Below are 25,421 nucleotides of genomic sequence, written 5' to 3'. Positions count from 1 at the left end.
GTTTTGAGTTTTAAAAAGCTGGTCACCCTAGTTCAGGGGTCTGCAACCTGCGGCTCTGGAGCCTCATGTGGCTCTTTGACTTTTTTGTAATGGCTCCCGATAGCTTTAAAAAAAAAAACCCTATTGAAATAAAGTTATTTTTTATAGAGGCTATTAATGATAAATAAAATCAAGATATAAGATTTTGTTAACCTAAAATAAATCACGTTGTGCAATGACTCAGCACCTTCCTACTTCACCTCCTGCAGCATCTACAGACCATCAACATTCCTTCACCTGTGGCTAACCTTAAGTTTTAAATCCCTGGTAAGACAATTAAACCAACAAAAACACTATTCTGGAAGAAAATAGAGATTTTAATTGTGTGGGAACAGATTCATTTAACCACCAATGTACTGGTTAAATATGCATGCTTTATGTGTGGCAAGAAATGAGTAAAATTAGCAAAAAAAATCTTCTTTATATAACATTGTGTTCATGTAAACTGAGATGCATAAGAATTTGAAGATGGAAGATACTGTTTTATTTCTTGATGTCAATTTGTTTGATTTTATTTTAAACTGTTTGTAGCGGGATTTGAAAACTCGCTGCTAGTATTAAGGTTGGGCTAATACTAATACTTTGAGGCTGAAAAATGCATAGGCTAGTTGATCACAGAAGACTAAATCCAATTACAGGAGCTGGTGGTCAGTGACAACACGGAAACAAGAGGTTAACTTTGGTGCAGGTACCATATATTAATTAATAGTTTACATAAAGTATTTACAGAACAGTAATGTGAAAAAAATAGAAAAGACCCAACAATATTTACAAACTGCAGTTCAACCGGTAACCAATAGTCACGTGTACTGTATGATTCGTATCGAGCAGGATGATCACAGAACACACAGCAACTATCACACACACACCAAGAACATAAAAGAATAATCCATTTGATTTGGTTCCTTCAACGTCCAACGCAACAACCCACGAGGGTTTTAGAAGAGTTCATAGTGGCAAGTCCATAGGTTATTGATGGGGACAGGGGAATGTGTATGTGAGCATGAAGCGTCGGTCGATTGAGAAGTGTGTGGGGACAGGCTGTGGACAAACTTCCTACCAGACCAGCAGGATGGCTGTTCAGTGTATGCTGCTTCGAAGGTAGGCTCCCAGCCTTAGTTCAGCTCACCATCAATTCGTCTCCAAGACAGAGAGAACCTGGCCTGTAATATCATAACAGGACCAATAAACAATAGGGCTATGTCCAGATCCATGTGTAAACAAAATAATAATGTATTCAATTAAATGTATACACTACAAAATAAACAAGAGATTAAAAAACAGTCAAAAGCGCAATAATAATATCTGCATTAAACTTTGTGCATTAGCTGCACAAAGTTAATATATAAATATTAAATATGCATGTAAACACAGTTAGTCTGAGAGGACCATTTGTTCACACCACAATAACAATCTTTACAACATTAAAAGATGCATCAACCATTTTATTTGACCAGCCAATGCTAATGCTAGTGTTCGGCGCCGCTAGCTTAGCATGTAGCCCATTCATTCATTCATTCATTCTTACTCACCAGTTCCTCAACGCGACGCAACACGATGGCGGCGACGGATTCCCCGCAGCACAGTAGGTTGTTCTAAAAGTTATAGTGACAGGCGGCTTAACTTAAAATGCATAGATCGAGCACACGAGTGAATAGTTTTTAAAAACACGAACCTGTCTGCTGCTGTCGATCGGCTTCCCCACACCTCGGAATGCGGAAGACGCCACAGCCAGGTTAAACGCTAATGCGTCCATGCAGTTGGCTAAGCACGGTCACGTGACTCGCCTACGTGAGGTCGAAGGGCACGCACCACGCACGGGTAATTTAAAGGGGCAGAACTAGTATATATTTTATATATAGATTTTAACCTGGGTTACATGTTTATAAGTTGCCTTTTACATGATCAATATAAATCAAATCAAAATAAATTAAATTAAACATTATTCTATATAATTTTAACTGTATAGAATTTAATGCTGTATTGTCTTCATTGAGAAGGTATTTTTTCAGCTCCAGGAGGACTTTAATCCAGGTATGATGAGACAAAATGGCTCCTTGTAGAGTAAAGTTTGCAGACCCCTGCCCTAGTTGTACCAGATTAGATTTAGCAATGAAAAGGCTACGGAATTCAGTTTGTTTGCCTCTTACGAATCGGATATAAAACCTTAAACATCCATATTTAGACTGAGTAATGATTCTTTGCTTCCTCCTCCATCCCTCCCTCTCTCAGAGGTAGATTTTACACATGGGTTAAGTTTAGGCCTTCAGGCAGCGTGATGGCATTTTACTGCAATGTCAGCCCCAGAATCCTGCTCCTGCTCAATGTTCCAGAATTCAAACAGGCTCGGTTATTAAAAGCCTCCATACAGGAGCACCTTGGGCAGTGATGCTAGCGGTGGAGGCACAGCTAGCATGGCTAAAGCACGTTTTCAATTCCCAGTCTCCAGCCAGATGGTCTTTTAAATGATTTGACTGTTTCACTTGGCTCCACATATGATACGTTAGAGTGAACTGTGACTGAAGAGAAATGTCATTGTTTAGCATTGACGTTTGTCACCAATAGTTGAAGTTTAGTATTTACAGTTTTCCTTTAGTGCTTTCCTTAAACGCATGAGTAAATGCCAGAGGTGACAAAGTAACAAAGTACAAATACTTATTTTTTTCTGGTATCTGTACTTTACGTAAATATTTTTTTTTTTTTTAAACAAATATCTGTACTTTCTACTCCTTACATTTTAAAAATAAGCTGGTTACTTTTAAGACCTTCGAAGATGACGCCACAACGTAAAAAGATGCAAATTTTGCTGGAATTTTCTGGTTTAAAAACCCTGGTTAATTTTTTTATTTGTTTTATTGCAGGAACGTTTGTTTTACTTTTTTTTTTTTTTCTTAAGTACATTTAGTAGCATGTACTTTTTTACTTTTACTCAAATAAGGGAGCAACTTCAAAACTTTTACTTTTACCAGAGTCATTTTTTATTCAAGTATCTATACTTTCTACCGGTAAATGCAAAGGATAAAAATTCATTGGGCCTCTGATTTTCCATTTCGTTCCCTATTCTAGTATAATTACTGCTACACTAAACTGCAATTTAATTAAAGTTGATCTTCTAATAATTTTATTCCGATTTTTTTTTTTTTTTTTTTTTTTTTTTTTTTATGTTTCAGAAGTGCAAAACAGACCCTCACACTTAGATCAAGCCAAATCCCTCGAGTATTCGTAGTGCAAGATTATGCACGAGATGTGACATGTCCGTCTGTTTTTCTCATCCTAACACTTGCTACACATTCAACCACCTGTTTTATCTGAAAATGTGTGATATTCTCCCAACATCTGAAGGTTTTTGTCGTATGTATATTTTTCAGTTTTCTACGATGGCAGATAATTCAAGAGCCTAATGTAAAAACAAAATGCTGAAAGATTAATACTGTACATACACATTATTCACATATACTTTTACACAACAAGGATTAGATTCAATAATTTGACAATGTTTATATACTGTAAAACTGATTAATTGGTTTAATAAATAGCAAAAAAAAGTTTCCTGACCCTTATGTTGATATTTTTATTGTGTTTATTAGCAATATACAGCATATACATTACAATAGAGACACTATTATTAATTGTTTATAGTTGTGAAGTTATAAATAGGGCAACAAAGTGGCTAATTTAACTTTCACTTTATACCCTTACCTGATTAAATTAAGTGTTTACCATATTAATAAACAATGAAAGATACTTTTTTTTACTCAGTATTTCTCACCTACTGGGAATACATCAAATACTAAATTAACCTTTAGAAATATTTGAAAAAAATCAGTCAGTCCATGTATTTATAAAAACAAATGCTGAAATGAATCTTAATTAGAATCCGCCATTTTCAAAACAAATGTTACGTCCCCATAGGTCTAGGAGAAAGGAGTGCAACACAACCAGTTGTAATGGTGTAAAAACTGAACAAATAATAATTTAACAAATTGAGCAATTTAAATCAAATAAGGACTATAAAATGTGTAATAATGTAAAAAGTGTTAATGTATTTTGAACTTCCATTGTGAAAACCTCTCTAGGTCTTTAAAGAGTAACTAGACCCCAGGTTTGGGCTGACGCACATTTGGCAGGAAATTGAAAAAAAGCCTTGATTGTGGGCGGGGCTCCTGGAGGAATTGAGACACGCCCAGTCTATACTATAAAATCTAAAAAAAAAAACAATACCTACTATGCTCACGAGCTACTGAATACCCAAAATACCTCCCTATTTACAATTATCTCAATCCGAATTACTCGCCACAGATTACAGTTGACAGGTGCTAGTTTTTATAGAAGGGGCGGGGCCAACAGTGGTGGTTTGTGATGTAAGAAGCCACCAAAATGTCCAAAACAACCATTCTCATGGCTAAATAAATCTTTAAAGCCACGTTTCAACCCATAGAGGGCAGTCACTCTTACATGTTTACAACAAAATACACCAAATTGACAAAAATCAATCAACACTTTTACTTCACATCGAAATACATTAGCAGAAAAAAAAGAAATGTTTTGGGGTGTTGTTACTCTTTAAGGGTTTCTACAGTACTATAAATTATGTAATCCAATTGAGTTAACTTTTATTTTTTAGTTTATTTCGGTGATTTTGTTTGTTTGTTTGTAACTTTGCATCATTTCTGTTTTGGTAAACAATCTGTCTCCCATTATATCTGTAGCTGCTTCGCTCAAAGCAAGTATTTATGTATGTTCTAAAGATGTAAAGCTGGATACAGATGCTATGGCATGAAAAATATGATTATTTTTCTTTTATATTGTTGTATTGGTTTAAAAAGACATGGACTGTCTGGGCTTGACATCACATCCTTAATTGGGTGCGTAAAATAGAACGGTGGTGTTAATGGTGAGCGACATCCAGGTATAAGCATCTCAACCAAAATTTCCACTGATTCGACATTTTCAATTACAGCACGAGGGCGGACAGACGACAATTAAAGTGGATATCCTTCAACCTGTCTCTGCAACAAATAAGATGTCACCAACAAACACACACGGGGGCGTTTGTTGGATGGAAAAAAAAAAAAACAACACACAAAAAACCAAGAATAATGAGCCACACGAAGCGCACACGCGGTAAAATAAATACACCCACCCGTACAATCCTCGACACCAATAGACAGCAGACATGCACAAAGTGGGACTGTATTTTCTGCATTTGGAGCAGTGTATTACAGAAAAAAAAAAACATTGTGGTATCACTAAACACAGTCCAACAAACAAACAAACAAACATGAAGCCACACACCGGGGGGGGGGGCTGGGACTGGCATCAGCAACAAAGCCGCGCACAGACGGCCAACGCGGCAGGGAGAGACTGTGACATTTTGGAAAAGGATAGTTTTAGTTTAACAAGCCTGGCCCTTCAGGCATAATTGGGAGTGTTGGACAGAGCGAGGAGAGAGAGAGAGAGAGAAACAGGGCATTCAAAGGATGTTGTGTTTGTAGGAAGCTAAACAAACCTCAGGCATCACTGTGAACATCTCCAAACTCATTCTTTATGGTTGGAGTTTGTTGGCTTTAAGCTTCCAATGACCATCTAACACTCAGTGTTAGGAGTATTGATTATGTTGGCATAATGTATTATCTGATGCACACATAAATCAGGGTCCTCACTAGCGCTGTTGAGTGTATAGTGTCATTTTGATCCCCTACGGAGTCAATGTGTTTTAACCAGTGTAGGGAGGCTTTTCTGTTGTTTTTCCCTTTTTTTTAATCGACACCGTCGTAATAATTGTTGCACACTTGGACACCAAAGAGACTTCCACGCATTTTTAACTCTTTTTTTAATCTGCATAACCCAGAAACAATATTCCTGCGAGTCCCCAATAATATCTTGTGTCTTCGAATCAGTCTTTTGAATAAAATGTTATTTCTTGTCTCTACAGTGTTTGTTTTTTTTTGTTTGGATGACCTATTAAAGTAAGGCTGTAACAAAGATTTAAAAAACTAAACTTTAGCTTTACTTCACCAAATGTGGCCGTCAGAGAGTTCTAAATTTGAAAATGTTCTGGGGGATGCCTACAGAGCCCCCCCCCCATAACGCTTGCACGGGCCACGCTCGCTTGTGCACATCGCGATCGCCCTACGCTGTGAAAAATTCCTGGTGAGAAGCCTCTAAATGATAATTAAAAAAACAATACTATATTCTGTAACAAGGTGTATGACAAATGCACACTCACAAAAAAAAGCAAGCAACGACTAATAAAGAAGTTTACAAACGGTATCCGTGACGACTCATTATTTGCTTTGATATCAAGTTAAAAGTCAAGCATATGTTGTTAAAAACCTTCTTTTTTAAGGGCAACACATTTGTTGTAGTGCTATTTAAAGCCTTGAGGTTCATTTATGCTCAAAGTTATTATAGTTACTGATACAAAAAGAAATGGAGCATTTTTCTCCATATGTTCAAATTTTACAAACTATACTTTTTTTTTTCTCTCAACCGTTTACACACTTTTTGGTCTGTTGGCGCCACAGATGTCCAACCAAATAAACATTTTAAATTCAGATGTCAGGGTCCTCAGTGCAATTAAAGTGTATTTTACAGAACTTTTCTTAGAATAGAAGTAAAGACACATTCATTGATTTAAAAACAAAAAAATGAATAGCATTGAGTTACTACTGGACTATTATCAAAGTAAATATATATTTCCTGGTAATATATACACCAGGGTTGGGGTCGATTACATTTTTCAGTTACAATTACGTTTTTAATTACCCATGTTAAATAACAATTCAATTACGATTACAGTGATTAGCATTTTCTCCAATGACAATTACATTCTCAATTACTCATGTTCAATTACATCACATTTACTGAGCCTGAAATAAATAAGCTAATAAAAATTAACATTCCTCTTGTTAGCTTTTCGTTAGCATCGCTTATGATAACGAGTGTTATATCACATATATCAAATGTATTGAAACCCCCATTTTTTTTTTTTGAAAAATGATAATGAAATCTGCATTCCGCATCTGATTCGGATGAAACTTGGTGAAATAATTAAGAAACCAACCTGACATAGCTGAGTGAAATTTCATAAAGGTTGGTCAATTACAAACTCAGATATACGTTTTTGAAATTTTGCCAATGATGAGACATTGGGATTTTAATTTTATTTTTCAAACTGATCCAGAATCAGTATATTGATCCAGATGACCTGCAAAATTTCATGTAATCTTCCATGGCGTAATGTCGGTCTTTGGCTAGAATTGTGTCAAAATCTACTTTTTGGCATAATACTGCTACAGACAAATTGACGCAGGTGAAAATGTTGAAATACAAATAAATGAATGTGAAATCCTTTTGATGCCTTTATGATGGCCCTATATTAGTATATATTTATCTGCCTCCATGTCTGTTACTTTATTAGCAAAAAGGATTGACGTAGTTTGTGAGAAATATTTATCTACGTAACTTTCATTATTGGGACGTTTGAAAAATATTAGTTTCATAATATAAATGGTTTATTTGCTCATTAAAAAGGTTCATTGAAAAACTTAAGTACAGCTACCATGCAAAACATTATCCTTACTTTATGCTCCATTTTCCTATGTATGAAAAGCTCTATATGAATAAAGTTTTGATTGATTGATTGATTTCCTGTAAATATTACTTTGCTGGACCAGGTTACCAAATTTGTATATACACATGCTATCCGAGGAGTATGCAAAAAAACAAAAACAAACTAACATTACTTTTAATTAGGGATATAACGATTCACTCAACTCCCGATACTGGGTTCACGATACGATTCTTTCACAATTTATTTTACAAAATGGGACTGTAGACAAATGATTGAAAAATATCCCTCTATTTTTTGGGGGAAAGAAAACTAGAAAATACTGTACTATTTTCCTTTTATTTTTCATTGTCAAAAGAATCCCTTGATAAACTATTCAAAACAATGCAATTTACCTAAAAATAAATCTTGAATGAAATAAATAAAGGAATAATACAAATGAAGAAGAAGCCTGTTAATTTAAATTATGGTTTTATAGTAAACAATGCAAAACTGCATAATTGTTCTTTTTCTTTTTAAAAGTGCAACTGAAAATGTATTTTGTTCCTAAACAATTGGACTTTAAAAAAAAAAAAAAAACAGTCATTGCCCTGTATTTACGGCAGATATTTTTTTTAACCAGCAGAGGGCGCTGGTAACCCAGTGGTCGGTTGCCATGCAGATATTTTGTGCAGTGAAGAAGAGATACTATGCTAGCAGACAGAGCTAATAGAAAAACGTGACTTTTACAGATATTCACGTAATATTACAGATATTCATTCGGTGCTAAAGGGGCAAGGAATCATTTATGAACATATTTAAGAGTAGAAGGCGGCCAGAAAGATAGTAGTAGCAGATTCTGGCCGCCGCCTCAGCATTTGGACAAGAGAAGGATAAATTTATAATATATATATATATATATATATATATATATATATATATATTAAAAAAGTACTGCGATTCAATTTACAGAAAATCAATATCAACCGTGATGCCTATGAATTGATTTTTAACTGCCTTACGATTAATCGTTACATCTCTGCTTTTAATGTATTGTTAAATTTCTGTATTGTTGGTTTTTTTTGTAATAGCAAAACAAGCTTAATACCAGTGGGAAGCACAAGGCTTTTCATACGTTCATCTGATTCTTTAGTGTTTTTATGTTTTCTACCAAAATAACTAGATATTACTGAAAAAATATGTTAATTCTTGCAAGCAAATCTTTTAATAACTGTTGGAATATCTTCAAACGTCACTCTTTAATCTGTAACTGTGAACATTCTTGGATAGAAAGCATGTTTCATTTGGATTGCGTGTCTGTTGTGCACCTAGAGTCTCTACATTGCTTTGTGTTTGCTTTATTTAACAGATAAAATATGCAGATGGGAGTATTTGTGAGTCCTAGTTGTGATGTGAACTTGCGATGACTTCTGCTTGGGTTTTTTTTTTTTTTTTTTTTTTTTTCTCTCCCCCTTTGCCGAGAGTTACTTCAAAGCCTGAAAGTGATCAAAGACGGCTGAAAAAATAAATTCCCCAATGTACCGGCACCCTCCATCCATACATCCATCCAGCTTCTGCCTGTCTCAACACCGCACGCTCTCAGTCAGAAAACAAAAGGCAGCCATGGCGTCTGATGTCTTCTTTAGAGATGTTACGTTCCCTCCCCACCAGCACACTCCTGTCAGATGTTGCAACAAATCAGTCGATTTCTTTTCTTTCTTTTCCCCCCCTTGTCTGTGTGCGTGCGCTCTATTTCAGAACATTAGTCAGGTAACTGAATTAGTCATTAAAGTGCATATCCAACGTGTCATAAATGCTAAAACATTTCGAATGTTGGAGGCTGTCTGTGAAATGAAAATAACTGCTAGAAATAAAGGTTACACAGAGTTCAGATGTAAAAAAAGGAGGATATTTAGTCGCTCTCGCAGTTTATTTCCACTAAAGATATGAGGAAATAGACTAAATACTAAATGTGTTCAATAAATAAAACATATATATAGACATAGTTTGTCTGCGACGGAGATAATAAATCATGTATGACCATTCCTCATTAGCAGAAGTGGTAGAAAGCAGGACTAGTAGTAGTAGTTGTTGATGATAATATCTCTTCAGCTTTTAGTGCCAACGTATAAGAACCCTGTCAATAGTTCCTTAATGTTTAATGTTTAAAAAAATAAAGATAACCTTTATTAGTCCTACAAATGGGAAAATTGCAGTTTATTTAATTTCATTTAATTTAATCTCAAGTTTATTTAGTGAATAGTCACAGTTTTTCCACTTCATTACCAACAAAAAAACCACACAAGATTATTTTTAATAAATTAAATTATAAATTGTTCCATAGCTAAAAAAAGGTGTGGGCTGAAGTAATGTTTTTGTTGCTCACCTTTTACAGACAAAACTGCAGCTCAGGTAATGCCATGCTAATTAATTATTTTACCTAATAAACCCATAACCTTTGATACATTAAACAAGATTTAATTTAACAGTATATCTCACAAAAACATGTAATTTCTTTTACTGTATTTTATAAATAAAAATATAAATAAATAAAGTTGTTGTTTGTGTAGATTTAAGTTGTTTGATTAATACATGTTGGGTTGAGCGCCCGCCCCATGTACGGAGGCTATAGTTCCTTACCTGCAGCCGGTCCCAGGTTCGATTCCCGGCTTGGGACCCTTTGCTGCGTGTCATTCCCTGCTCTCTCTAATCCCTTTCCTGTCGAGCAACTGTCATATAAAGGCCACTAGAGCCCAAAAAATCCTTTAAAAAAAAAAAAACTGCTTCTCTCGTCTGTTTTTTCGGCATGTACAAAAAAAAAAAAAAAAAATGTAAAAAAAAAAAGTGAATGTAACCATGTCGGAAATAAACTGAATAAATAAAATAAATAAATAAATAAATACATGTATTAATATTATTTTGCTATAGAAGCTTAATAGATAGTTTGACGAGAATTCACACCCTGAAAGACAAGGTATTAATTAATAACTCGTAAAGTGATTTTGGACACTTTGACTCAATCATGGATGGCACTCTGGCAAATCTTACTACTACTAATAATAATAATAATATTTTTTAAACCCCTTAACCACCTACAATGCCTTCAGCTGACAAGAGTACTGACAACTCTTAGATTTAGTGTAAATATAACTGTAATTTGTTTAAAGCCTCTTAATACATAATTGGGAAATGTTAATAAGCTTTGCAGATAATCTTGTCTTATTATTATGAATTATTATATTAATATCTAATGTTATTCTGCTTGGTTTTCAGATTAATGGAAACCTCTGCTGTATATTTTATGTATTTAAATCACACATAAATCCACAAACAATTCGTTTTTAAACTAATATGTACTTCATTGTGTCAATGCACTGTTCTTTACACGACTTGATAAATATATTCTTAGAATTATTATTGTTCATGTGTGTAACCATGGAAACGCCTCAAATACTGAGTCAACAACATACAGAATGACTACGTTCCCTTTTTATTTTTTTATTGATGATTATTGATACACTTCTTTTACCATATCCTGGACTTATTACTGCCAAGCCAAATATATTATTTTAAAATCAATTTGATACATTTGACATTCAGTAGGTATCAGTTTCATAGTTTGGTGGTGTTTCACTTCTTGTTAATGGTGTCGGCAACAATTACTGACTTTGTCTAAACCTGCTGTTCAAACCAACAGTCATAATTATGATGGTCAATTTTAATTTAGCTTTAGTCTGACAACGATTTTATTTACTTCCAGATATTTGTTTCTCAAAGTGCACCTTAGAAATGTTTATTGAATGAAAAAGGTGTATTATTAACTTTTTAACAGTATATTTGGTCATTGATAGGATTTTTCCAAATTGTCGTGTTTTAGAATAAACAGAGCCTAATGTGGCCCCTGCATTAAAACCCTGCTGAACAGCATTAAAGATGAATGACTCCTCCTCAACCCTTCCATTTTCCTACCCTGACTCCCTCTTCCCTGTTCCCTTCCCCCTCACAGGTGTAACACCGCCCTGTCTTTTTATATCCTTAGGGATAGCTGGCGATGGTCAGAATTATGCAAATAAAATACATTAATTTATTTAATTGCAATAATAAAACATGCATTGCCGTCTTAAAATGATTGCACTTCTTGTAGTGTTGACCTTCGACAGCATGTGCAGACAAAGTAGAAAGGAAAAAAAAATGAATGAATTGATGCTTTTTAATCCAAGGTTAGTTCAATAAGTGGAGTTTGAAATAAAACACAGATTTCCTGCCTGATCTGAACCCACATTAGTCACTGATTGCATTTAGTTTTCAAGGTTGTTTTAACAGCTTTTTATTCATCAGTGAAAATGTCAACTGATTCAGTCTATTTAGTGATTGTGCATTTGTTTGCATATTGTAGTGCAGTGCTTTAGATCAAAATGCGCTGTTAATGACAACTACAGTGGTGTGAAAAAGTGTATGCCGCCTTCCTGATTTCTTATTTTTTTTGCATGTTTTCCACACTTAAATTTTTCTGATCAAACAAATTTAAACATAAGTCAAATAGAACAAGTAAACACAATGCAGTTTTATTAATGAGGACTAAACAAATCCAAAGCTACATGGCCCTGGGTAAAAAAGTGTGAGATTTGTCCCCACTCATCTTTGCAGAATTGTTGTAATTCAGCCACATTGGAAGGTTTTTGAGCATGAACCGCCTTTTTAAGGTCATGACACAGCATCTCAATAGGATTGAGGTCAGGACTTTGACTCGGCCACTCCAAAGTCTTCATTTAGTTTTTCTTCAGCCATTCAGAGGTGGACTTCCTGGTGTGTTTTGGCTCATTGTCCTGCTGTAGAACCCAAGTTCACTTCAGCTTGAGGTCACAAACGGATGGCCGGACATTCTCCTTCAGGATTTTTCGGTGAACAGCAGAATTCATGCTTCCATTTATCACAGCAAGTCTTCAAGGTCCTGAAGCAGCAAAACAGCCCCAGACCATCACACTGCCAAAACCATTTTTTACTGTTGGTATGATGTTCTTTTTCTGAAACTGTTACTTTTACGCCAAAAAGTTCAACTTTTGTCTCGTCAATCCACAGAATATTTTCCCTAAAGTCTTGGGGATTATCAAGATGTTTTCTGGCCAAAATGAGATGAGCCTTAATGTTCTTTTTGCTGAGCAGTGGTTTTGGTCTTGGAACTCTGCCATGCAGGCCATTTTGGCCCAGTCTCTTTCTTATAGTGGAGTCATGAACACTGACCTGAACTGAGTTAAGTGATGACTGCAGTTCTTTAGATGTTGTTGTGGGGTCTTTTGTCACCTCTTGGATGAGTCGTCGCTGCGTTCTTGGGGTAAGTTTGGTCAGCTGACCACTCCTGGGAAAGTTCACCACTGTTCCGTGTTTTTGCCATATGTGAATAATGGCTCTCATGGTGGTTCACTGGAGTCCCAAAGCTTTAGGAATGGCTTTATAACCTTTTCCAGATAGATTTCAATGGCTTTTTTCCTCTTTTGTTCCTGAATGTCTTTGGATCTTGGCATGATGTCTATAGCTTTTGAGGATCTTTTGGTCTACTTCGCTTTGTCAGGTAGGTCCTTATAAGTGACTTCTAGATCTAGAGCAGGTGTGCAGTAATCAGGCCTGGGTGTGGCTACAGAAATTGAACTCAGGTGTGATCAACTACAGTTATGTTTTAACACAGGGCCATGTAGCTTTGGATTTTTCCTTCCTCATTAATAAAACCCTTCATTTATAAACTGCATTTTGTGTTTACTTGTGTTATCTTTGAATCATGTTTAAATTTGTTTGATGATATGCAACATTTAAAGGTGCAGTCCGTAACTTTCAGATCCTTCCCTCCCCGGTGGTTTCTTGCCTTGCCTCCAAAGTCCCTCCCTCAGAGGAGCTAACAAGCTAACGTTAGCCCGACATACTATCGCAGTTCTTCTCCCTTTCAATGTGCACACACCAATCTAGCAGATCACTATGGGAAAAAAAATAGAAAAATGTCAAAATTGATTAGTTTTCATAATTAGGTCTGTTTAAATTTCCATCTTTAATTGTGCACGTGAGACACATTCTGACAAACTGCACACTTTGAAAATGATACGTGGGCAATAGTTTGGTTAAAATCCATATCATTAAATGCTATCAGCGTTTTTTAAATCTATGCTGTTTCTCTATTCGGAGTTTGATGTGTTGAGGAGCTATCCTTTGACAAATCATGTAGAATTTAATCCTGGACCTGGAGCGAAAAGTCTTATTAAATTCTGTAAAGCCTGTGAAAATAGGGCTATGTGTTTGAGCTGGAGAAAAAAAATATGTGCAGAGTATCAACTCATCATGGAAATAAAGTATATTTGTGTAACGTGAGGGTGTGCAGCAGTAAAACCTATTCCGTTCTATTACTGTGACGATACTCTGCATTGCTCCATTCTCCCTTTCACTGTGTATGAACACAGAGCCACTGACCCCCAGGGTATGAAAGGCTTTAACCAGCAGTGTGTGTTTCAATCTGCCAGACTGTAGCAGCCAAGCTTATTAGTTACAGTGTGGAACCACACACACACACACACACACAGAGACATAATCCAGCCATTGAAAAAGGCAAGTAGGAGAACTGGGTCGGCTTCAGAGCAGACTGATGTAAAACTGTCTCCCTTGGGATGTATCTGAGTCTGAACTTTGACTGACCCTCCATTTTAAAAAAAATACAGCCGCACAATGAAAGCTCTGCATTTCAATTGGTTTGAATTAAAGCGTCGCTTATCAATGAAATGTAGGTTTAGGCCTGAGGAAGACTATGTGACACAGATAAAAATGGAGGAGCTGTTATTGGCTCTTTTTTTTCTTGCTGAGATTAACGAAGAGCATTAAACTCGGAGAGGAAATTGTGATCTCTCAAAAGACAACACATATTAAATAAAACAGCTTGAATTTTGCAAAGGTTTGCAAATATTGTTCTTTTTAAAACGCCTGCAAATGTTTCCACAATTTTTGACACCACTGCCTGATGATGCACATGTTGAGGAGTAGCACAAAACAATAAACGCACCATATAGAATATTATTCATTAATACAGGCGTCAAGTCCATTAACCCCGAACTGCTCCCCAGGGATGGGTTAAAATGCAGAGGACAAATTTCAATGTATGTGTAACAACATATACATGACCAATAAAGGAAAAAAAGCGTAATTTAATTTAATTTAAAGCCCAAACTTACTTCAATTCAGACGGCATTTACCACCCGAACCAAATAACACTGATTTCTTAAAGGAAAAAAGTTCATTTCAATGAATATTATGCCTTAATTCACTCTTCATTGTGTAAACAATGTCTGTAGTTCAATTAGAACATTATCTGTTTATTATGTGTGTTTATCTGTCCATTATTATCCCCCGCCACAAAGTTTGAAGGGGGATATAGGTTTGAGCTGCTTCCTTCCGTCCGAGTTAAAGGGAACGGCTTTTCTCAGAAACTGTTTAAGATACGATAACTAAGTTTGGTGTGTGGTTTCAGGGTATCAATACCTTGATGGAGTTCGAAAATGAGAAGAGCTCAATTATTTTTTCCCGAGTTACTACCCTTTTTCAGTTTTTTTGCTCTGTTCGAGGCATTTTCAAAGGGAACCGCTTTTCTTAGAAACTGTTTAAGATATGATAACCAAATTGGGTGTGTAGTTTCAAGGTATCAATACCTTGATGGAGTTCGAAAATGAGAAGCGCTCAACTATTTTTTCCGGAGTTATTGCCCTTGTTCCATTTTTATTTACTCTGTTCCAGATATCTTCAAAGGGGACAGCTTTTCATAGAAACCGTTTAAGAATAAGAATAAGTAACTTTATATTCTGATCTGATAATATTTTTTTATGTATACGTCTAAGTTCTTAGATTTAGGACATTTAGGGAAAGGTTGTGAGTTATGATGACAACCGATCTAGTGGGGGATGTTGATGACTGTATTCTTGTTAACATTATCTATTGATAAAGAAATAACATTTGACTAAGAATATTTGAATTTGCAACATTTTTCTTAAAATAAATAGTAATTGTAAGATTTTTCATGCGGCCATTTTAATAACAAGGATTGAAATATTATAAATGTCCACATATATCAGGTAAATTCATTGAATTTAGAGAATCTGAAAAATCTGGAACTACACTATGTTGTTTTCTCTGTAAAATCCAACTGTGGGACGAATAAAAAGCTCTTCGTGGGCCGGATTTGGCCCACGGGCCTTGAGTTTGACACCCCTACATTAACACATAAGAATATATTTAAATGTATGCTGGGCAATATGGACCAAAACTCATATCTTGATATTTTTTTCTCAAAATGACGATATACGAAATAAATCTCAATATTTTTAACTAAATAGTCTTGTCAGAATTTTTATACAAAATAAGCTATAAAATAATAATACATCAATATTAATTTTCTATATTGTGTAATCGGAAATCTCAATATATTTTGAATCTTGATATATTGCCCAGGCCTAATAGCTACACAATATTACCAAATTTCATATGTGTTTAATAGATTCCTGTCCTAAAGAGCTGCATTATACTTGTTAACTGAAATATAAAACTCATATGGGTTCGTCACATTTGTGCTGTTTCAGTTGTAGCTAGTAGCCCACTAATCTGTGTTATGGTGGAATTCAGCGTTTTAATACAATTTCAGTTGTCGTTTTTCTTCCCTTGGTATCACTTTGTATTATTAGGCTTCAGAAAGCAGCCAAGCGTATGAGCTTCATCTGATATTCATAAGCAAACCCAAAATGCTAAGAGGCGCTTTTACTTTGTTCTAAAGGCCAACAGTCACAGAGACAGAAGAGCAAAGTTTAGAAAGTGTGTGCGTGCGTGTGTGTGTTATATTTTAAAATGTGTGTGTGAAACTGTATAATAATGATGGGGGAAGGTCACAGTGTTTGTTAGTGTGTGCATGTGTGGGATTGAGTGCAGCACTGTTTACAAATTTTGAGAAAGTTTTTGGACTAAAATGCAACTTAGTTTTAGTCAAAATTTGGTCACCAGGACTATGTCAGATATAGTCGAGTTTTAGTTTAGTTTTTACTTTGCAACGACACCAAACTTCCTATATTTTAACTTATTTTCACACCGTCTTTTCACCATATTTCATGCTTATTTTTGCCAGCGTAATCACATTCACCATTTTCCATGCCCATTATTAGTTCCTACCTTTTTCTGCCACTTTTAAGCCAATATTGACACTTTGAACCTTTTCTTTTTTTTTTTTTACTACCTCTGTCCCATTTTTAAATGACAAAAGTTTCTGCATTTCTGCCACCTTTAAGCCAACATTTATTTTTAACCCTTTTTCTGTCTCTAATTGGCCACTTTTAACCAATTTCTGTGGTTTTTAAAATCCCATTTCACCACCTTTTCCACCATTTTGGTCACTTTTACGAGGGCTCAAATAATAATAAATTTAACATAACAGTGGATATTATTCAAATAAATAAATAAATGTGGTTATCACAGTCATAATTTTGCTAACTTGATTGTACAAACTTGTGCTTCTTGTGTTTCCCTAATCTTTGTATGTTTCTGTGTGCACGGGAAGAAACCATCTTCCAGTCGCCGTGCTCTGCATCCCACTCCTTACAATAAAGCTGATGTATGCTTATTGAGCAGCCAAAGGCAAAGACTGGAAATCTGATTTATAAACCATCGCAGCAGTATTTTTTTTGTTTTTTTTTTTTTTTTATGGGAAATTGATTCACTCGTGTCTCCATGAGTGAATCTTTCTCCTCGTCTTTATTCAGAGTGACAGCATGTAACGACAGCGTGAAGGAGAACCAGGATAGTGTTTTAAATGACAATGTTTAGTGTCTAAAGGTGTTTACGTATTGCCTCATGTGTTTCAGGTGAGATTAAAACATTTTCTTTTAGTGGGAAATGACAAATTATGCATGAGGGCAGAAAGCAGGAGTGAAGAGGATTAGTTTCTCTGCAGAAAAGCTCAATCAAGTAAATGGTAATGAATGGATGGTGGGCTGTGGTTTCGCAAAAAAAAGTATTATAAATTTGGATGTGGATTTCCACCACAGGGTTCTACCGAAGCTGAGCATTCTGACAAGTTTATGATTTCAACAAGAATGGCATTTTTAAAGCTCTCTGCAGCAAATCCACAACATAAACATAATATGGCATTTTTATTGTGTGCAACACGAGACAAAGACTAACATAATATAGAAAATAAACAACCAGCTTACTATTAGTGCTTTAAAAGCATTTATGTAGTTATTCTTAATGGTTTATTATCTACATTCTCTTTCAAAATTGGAATTTAATTTAATTTATTGCATAATAACGGTGAAAACAATCGACGTGACATTCGTGAATGTAAAAGCTTGTGTTCTGAACTCATCCTAATCACACTAGACGTGCCTACGCTCTGCATTTTTCTTCTTGAATTAACTTCAAATCACCAACGTGCTCAAAGTTACCTTTTCAATGCCTATTTATAATTTCTACATTTAAATTCGAGACCCGAGTGTGCATTCAGCCATGAATAACTTCTTCCGTCCTGACCCTTGACAGAAATTAAAATGATGTGAGCAACAGGGTGCCCGAGAACTCCATGGTGTCCGTTCACCCAGAAACCTTTGCAGAAATAGCTACCGACTGTCTGTGTTTGGACTTCTGAAGGACACCAGACAAATACAGGCTGTGTTGTAAATGTCATACTAATGCACTACTCATACAACGTCTGACATCAAAATTAGTATGTAGTATGTTCATTTTTAATGTTAAACTGATGGAAAAAATTTTTATTACAAAATCCTTCAATATTCCTCACATTTTATCATAATATTTCACCTCATTACCTTGAAATTGGTCACGAAATCAAGGAAATTTAAAGTAAAGATCCTGTTGGGACTGATATCTATCATTTATTGGTTGGATATTGTTGGTTTTTTACAGATTTTGTATTTTATTTATATGTAGAGGTGCAAACTAGCACAGTAATGTTGAAATTACTTTTGAAATCAAATTGCTCCATATGTGGCCCCTGAATTAAAATGAGTTTGATGCATTAAATAGTATATGCAGGGTCCTCACGGTCATGAAATTCTTGGAAAAGTTATGGAATTTGAAAAAACTATTTTCCAGTCTTGAAATGTCAAAGAATATTTGAACTGTTTTGGAAATATAGCCTATTTTATTTGAATGTTTAAAATAAGTTAAACCCCAAATTCACGCAAATTTACTCTCCGCCTCGTTTATAAAACGGTGCGTAAGTAAGATCACTTCAGCTGGTGTATGCTAAAAACCAGGAAATACATACGCAAGAAAAAGTTCTTAGTGTTTCAGAACTAAGTCATGGAAATTTGGTAAAATATTTTTAAAAAGTTTTTGAAATGTTTTGAAATTCATTGAGAAAAAAGTGTTGGAATCTTGTATATAAAGATTGAGTATGTGATAAATACCCAGATGTATTCTATATCGGGACATTTTTGAAGTATGCACGCTAGTCATACTCGCCCCATGATGCATTACGAGTGGAAAGTAAAATCGTCTTGAAACTGGTGTCACATACTGAGTTTACCTCCGTACTGAGATTATAACCCTAACATAATCCAAAAAACAAATAAAACATGTCCCTTCACTTTGAATACAAAAATAAACAAAATTTTTGTTTTTTTTTGTTTAGCAAGCATTTATTTTCCGGTAGTGCGCATATACAATCTCAGTATGATGCGAACTCAGTACATGACACAGGCTTCAGGCTAAAACAAACAAACAAACATCCCCTTTTCAAAATAAAAGCATATCATCTTGTCTTTCATTAGTTTTTTAACCATTTTGTAAATAAGGCTCTTATTTTGAAGTTTAACGGAAGTTTTGTCAGTAGCACGATAGAGGGTCTCCGAAAATCTCTGAAATGTCGGAATGAAATGTGTTTACGTGAGTTTTATGGATCAAATCATTCACATGTTGATATTCTACTTGGTCACTGTCTCACTTAAAATGTCTTCAGAACTTTTAAAGGTGGAGAATTAACAGAGATAATTAGCCTCAGTGTGATTCAGGTTTTTGTCGTCGTAGGTTCAAAATAAATCCTGGGAAACTTGGAAGTGTGTAGTGCATAGTACAGAGTGTACCATTTTGAACACAGCCACAGACAGTGTTAAACACAAACCCACAAAACTTACCTACAGATGCAGTCGTGACAATCTGCCAATATGTCAAAAAATGCTTTGAATACACAGTTTCTGCTTGCTGGTGCATCCACTGCAGATACTCCGATTTCCTCCTACACTTCACATTTTTGTACGTTCAGCTGGTAATCAGGGTCTGATGATTAGATAGAGAGGGGGGGGGGGGGGGGTAAGGTTAGGTAAGGGAACAAAAAGGTGCTTCATTGTAATTGTATACCTAAGCATATTCTAGAACAAAATTATAGATCAGAGAGCTGGGTTGAATGGCAGTGTTGCAACTGGGGGTGTTTGAGAGAAAAGAGATTTAGTCGCACTTCACTCAGCCAACCTTATGTGAATAGTTTATGGAGCACAAAATGTTTTCTCTCGTCTCCTGAGAAAGACGTATGAGCGGATGCTGCAGGTCAGTTGCCTATTCAGAGGAAACGTCTTGCTCTTTTTTTCATCAATGTGTAGGAAATCCAATCCTTGTGTGAAGAAAATGTTTTGTCCCAAACTCTGTCACAAGATGCCTTCAAGAAACTAAAAATACTTTTTGAACAATTTGAACCCATTTTTACTTATTTTTACGATTTTTCTGCAACTACACCAAACTTGCCATATTTTAACCCATTTTCATCACTTTTCCTTGCCATATTTTTGCTCCTTTCAATGCATTTTTGCAACATTACTCCAATTTCTGATACTTCTCCATCAAATTGCAATGCTTTTTTTGCACATTATTTTTCCACTTTTATGACATTTTCACCACTTATGAAATTTTTTCTACCACTTTTCCTTTCCCACCTAATGTCACATATATTGACCGATTATTGTTACTTTTAACCACTGTTCCTCATATTTCTTGCTTAATTTTGTTAATTTAACCACATTCATAGTTTGTCATGCACATTATTTGCCAGTTTAAACAAATTGTTCCTACTTTTTAAATATTACTCCAATTTCTTCCACTTTTAAGCCAATATTTACACATTGAACCCTTTTTACTACTTTTTCTGTCCCTTTTTAGCCGCTTTGCAACGTTCACCAATTTCTGTGGTTTTTAAAATCCCATTTCACCACTTGCCATATTTTGACATATATTCCCACCAAATGTCACATATGTTGACCCATTATTGTCACCTTTAACCCATTTCATTTTTAATTAAAACAAGGCCCAAATAATAATAAACTTCCTGGATAACAGTGGATATCATTCAGATAAATAAATAAATGTGGTTATCACAAATTCATAGAACAATGGACCCCAAAAATCTCTCCCCTTTATCCCCCCTTATAGATGGCCCTGTCTCCACATGACTGTTCTTCAATGTTCATGTCTGTGTTCAACCACCTTCAGGTACAGTGGGGGTCCCTGGTCTCTGGAACCTTTATTTTGGAGGTCACTGGCTATAAAGGTTGAGAACCACTGCTTTAGGTTTAAGGTTCTTAATTAGTCTGGCTTTAGATCATATCTTTTACACATAAACCACAAGCTTTGACCTAAATAGAGAATAACATGTTTGCCTTTCTTGACTTATTCCAACCAAATTGCCCACGGTCACGCTTTAACAAAAGCAGATGTGAGATAAGAAATGCTGGAGCTTTTCTTTCTCGCCTCCGAGCGACCACACAGACACTTTGCCCCCCTCACCCTGTCACGGTGGAGACTGAACAGATCCCATTCACTCTCATCACTGTAAAACACTCTGTCCTGATCTGTCTCTGCGATAGTCTTGTAAGGAAGCGCGCACGTCAGTGAGAAGGGATCAATTACGGGATCGATTTTACCATGCAATAAAATGGCAATGAGAATTTCTCATTTCACTTTTCTCTGTGTAAAATTTGTCGCCTGGGAGCTTTGACGGAGGGATAAAGGGATATATTGTGATGGCTAGTGGTGGGGAAAAAAGATGGGTCAGATTATGAAAAAGCTGTGTATTTGTGTCTGCTGCTAGAATGTGGTGACAAATAAAAATATACACAATAGATTGAAGCGTATGACTGAATAAGGGCAAACTGTAGATTATTGTATGATCTTATTATATGCTTTTATAATTTTTAATCTGCTTTAAACTGAAAATACATGCAATGCTATACATGAAAACAAGTTTATGTTGTTAATATAAAGAAGAAAACTGTCTCGTAGAAATTGGAGTGTGTGTTCACCAGTTGCTGTTTTCATTGTTGTGTTGTTTTTACTGCGGGACTGTTTGATTTCCACTGCAGCATCATGACTGTGTCCATCCATCACTTTTATATATATTTTGCTCCGAGTCAAGAAACACTAAATTCTCTCCCAGCAGAGAAAGAACTAAAGAGAAGTGATACGCAGAGAAAGGCTGTGATTCCATCTCAAACACTGTTGATACTTATATAAACACAGCCCTTTTTTCCTCACAGTAACAATAGTTTCATTATTTTTGTTTCTCTGTCTCAATAAAGGTATTATAATTATAGATCTACTTGAGTTCTTGAGGTCGTAAGTCATTGATTTCATTTATCTAAAAATAACTACATTGTAATTGGTCTTGAACTAATGTTTACATATAAAACATATAGATAAAATACCAGATGCCTCACTGTAGTATCACTAGAAAGAAAGCAGTACAGTACATGACAATGGTTATTCTGCAAGCATTTTTACAATGCTTCACTATTTGACCAATCATTTCATGAAGATGAGCCAAAAAATAATTTTCCGGTTTCAAAAAATTTACATTTTATGTTAAAATGCACATTTGGGTGAAATTGTTCAGTATGTGGGGTTTCCATGTGTTTTTATTGTAAAGTGGCATTACAAGTTTTGAATTTAACTTAGTCTTTGAGGCCATGTCTTTGGTCAAAAGGCTACATTTCAAATTAAATGTTATTTTTCTTTAATAAACTTAACATTGGAAATTCACAATTTATATGTCTTGAGCTGAACCTATTAATATATGGAATCATGTATGCTTTATACTTAAATATGAGATTTTTTTAAATAATATGTTAAGGTTTCATTTATTCAGACAATTTTTTTCAGGAAATGTACTTCTCCTGACATGTTGATGACAGTAGATGCGACAGAGGGCGTGGCCAGCCTGAGAGAACTCTCAAATTAGCCACACCCAGAAAGGACTCATAAGGACGCTTTGTTAATTTTTGCACCATAGTATATAGTCATCTTAAAGATGTAAATCCTTGATTTAACCGCAAATGAAATGGGTTAAAAGTGACCAAAAATGTTGGAAAAGGTGGTTAAATCGGGTTTAAAAAATCACAATTTGGTTAAATGTTGCAAATTAGTGGCCAAAAATGGACAGAAAAAGTGGTGAAAAGGGTTCAAAGTGTCACTATTGGAAGAATCAAGTTTAAACTGGCAAATAATGGGCATGACAAATCGGTACTGTAGTTAAATTGGCAGAAATAAGCATAAAATATGGTGAAAGAGGTTTAAAGTGGCAATTATGGGTCAACATATGTGACATAGGTGGGAAAGTGGTGGAAAGGGTTTATAAGAATTTTGATGGTGAAGTAGCATATTTACAAGTAATATAGCAAAATTGCATTAAAAGGAGCTAAAATATGGCATAAAAAAGTGATGAAAATAGGTTAAAATAAGGCAAGTTTGGTGTAGTTGCTGAAAAAGGGTGAAAATAAGCAAAAATGGGCTCAAAGTGTTCAAAAAACATTGAGTTTCTTGAAGGCATCTGGCGACCCCCTCCCAGTGTCTCGTGACCTCAAATGGGATCAGACCCCAAGATTGAGAACCCCTGATCTAAAGAATTGTGTTTACCAAACGGCCAAGAGAGGATTTCAGTTTTTCAGGCCTTCAGTATTAACTTTATGGTTATTGCTTTTTTTAACGAGAGCTTACATTCTCCAAGTGCATTTCAAGCACAGATCGCTTTGACAACAATTGTCGTGGGACAGCAACAAACCCTTATATTCCGAGTAAACACCATAAATCACTTGGCAGCACTGATTAGCATGCGGAGGAATGGAAGACGAAGGCTGTCAAACCATCAACAACATCAAGCTGCTTCTCCTGATTTTCCTTTGTCACCACATGGTCTTACCTAACGGCAGCAGAGGTTTGCATCAGGACGTTGCCTGGCAGGACCAATGGAAGCCGACGGAGAGATTTAATGAAGCTTCCTTTCCTTTGCTAATTAAAATCGTCCTCTTTTTCCCGCTCTCTCATTAAGCAGCGTTTAAACAGGAAGTCGGGAGAGAAAATAGCCTGGGAGTTTGTTTTTTCTTCTTCTTCTTTTTTTTTTTTTTTTACTTTTTGCAACTTTGCTGTAGAGCAGGTATCCATCTGTGCGCGTGGGCGGTGGTGCACATAAGGTAAAGATGCGGTATGCATCTCTCTTTTGCATATGCATTTACCTTCTCACATCGTTTTGTTCTGATTGCATTATAACTGAGGGGCAATTTTAAAAAACATTCACACACACACAGAGCTGTAGTCTCATAACGGAAATAAAGTCTTATCCAATATTTATTCATCTCTACGCCCTCTCTATGCCTGTGGATAGGCTAATGGGCTGCAGCATCATCCTCTGACACAAGGCGTTTTTCTAATATATTTGAACTGCTGGAGGACTCCACTGGGGTTTAATTGCAAGGGAAATGAACAGATATGGATATAATTAAAGCACTTTATATAGTCGCGTTGTTGTATATTTGCATTTTATTCAGAGGGGGATGTATTACTGATAACTATGCAGTGATTTAAAGTTGAGCCTGTCATTTCTTTATTGCTGAGCTGTCAGCTTTCTTTTGTTTTTCAGTGTGTGGCAGAAACAATGGAGGAGTGAAGCTCCAGGGAGCTTTTTTGACTCAATCAACCTTTTTGAGGAGTTGCACCTTCCTCACCTTTTGGATCATTTTAATATGCTTTTTGATATATTGCATGTCTCCTTAAGGGAGCTCATAGCCTGGGAGGTTTACACTGTATTAGGTTTTTCACAGCTATGTTATGGCACACACACCAAACTCACAGGTGACACACAGTGCTGAAGTTATATTAATGACCATATTGCTTTTTTTGTGCTGCAATGACTTGGATACTGAGAGATTTAGTTTTATAATACCTCTCCCCCAGAGTTTTATTGGCCTCAGCTATTCAATTCAATTCAACTTTATTTATATAGCGCAAATTACAACCAGTAATGTCAGAGCACTTAAAAAATATAATCAATTCTTAATAAGAAAGAAAAAAGCCAACAAGATACACATGAACAAGCATTAACGACAGTGGGGAGAAACAACTCCCTTTTAACAGGAAGAAATCTCCAGCAGAACCAGGTTCAGAGGTGGCAGCCATCTGCTTTGACTGGTTGGGGTTAGTGGACAGAAGGACCAACAGAACAGGATAGAGAGATAGAACATCAGAGCATCTCAGATTAGTTGAGCCGTGAACCACAGACCAAGAACTGCCAGATCCAGCTTCACGACACCTGAAACAGAGCAGAGAGAGAAGGGCGACAAGAAGGCACTGACTCCAGAAAAACACGATACACTATTAGAAGGTCCGCCTGCATGGAAACACCTGGTGCTAGACTATGTGTGAGTGGAATGAGAATGAGTATGGGGTGGACATCAGTGTAAATGGTGTGTGAGCAGTGTGATGGGTATACAATGAAAGTCAGAAGTGTCTGACTGGATGTCATCCATCATGTTTGAATATAGTG

At 35.7% G+C, this 25,421-nt stretch overlaps 1 protein-coding gene and 1 long non-coding RNA gene across 2 annotated transcripts in view; one reads left to right on the top strand and one right to left on the bottom strand.

Annotated features, from left to right (window-relative positions):
* Positions 1-25,421, top strand: part of LOC114454704 (ephrin type-A receptor 6-like) — a 242,239-nt gene that overhangs the window by 56,779 nt on the left and 160,039 nt on the right. The gene's annotated exons all lie outside the window — the stretch shown is intronic.
* Positions 713-1,773, bottom strand: LOC114454705 (uncharacterized). Its single transcript, XR_003672609.1, has 3 exons — positions 1,715-1,773; positions 1,572-1,634; positions 713-1,202 (listed from the first exon to the last, which is right to left on the bottom strand). It is a non-coding gene; the product is annotated as an uncharacterized LOC114454705 (long non-coding RNA).

The sequence above is a fragment of the Gouania willdenowi genome, chromosome 21 (genome assembly GCF_900634775.1).
Source record: "Gouania willdenowi chromosome 21, fGouWil2.1, whole genome shotgun sequence".
NCBI lineage: Eukaryota > Metazoa > Chordata > Actinopteri > Blenniiformes > Gobiesocidae > Gouania > Gouania willdenowi.
Note: the sequence above shows the minus strand (reverse complement) of the source record. Positions and strands in the feature narration are given on the sequence as shown.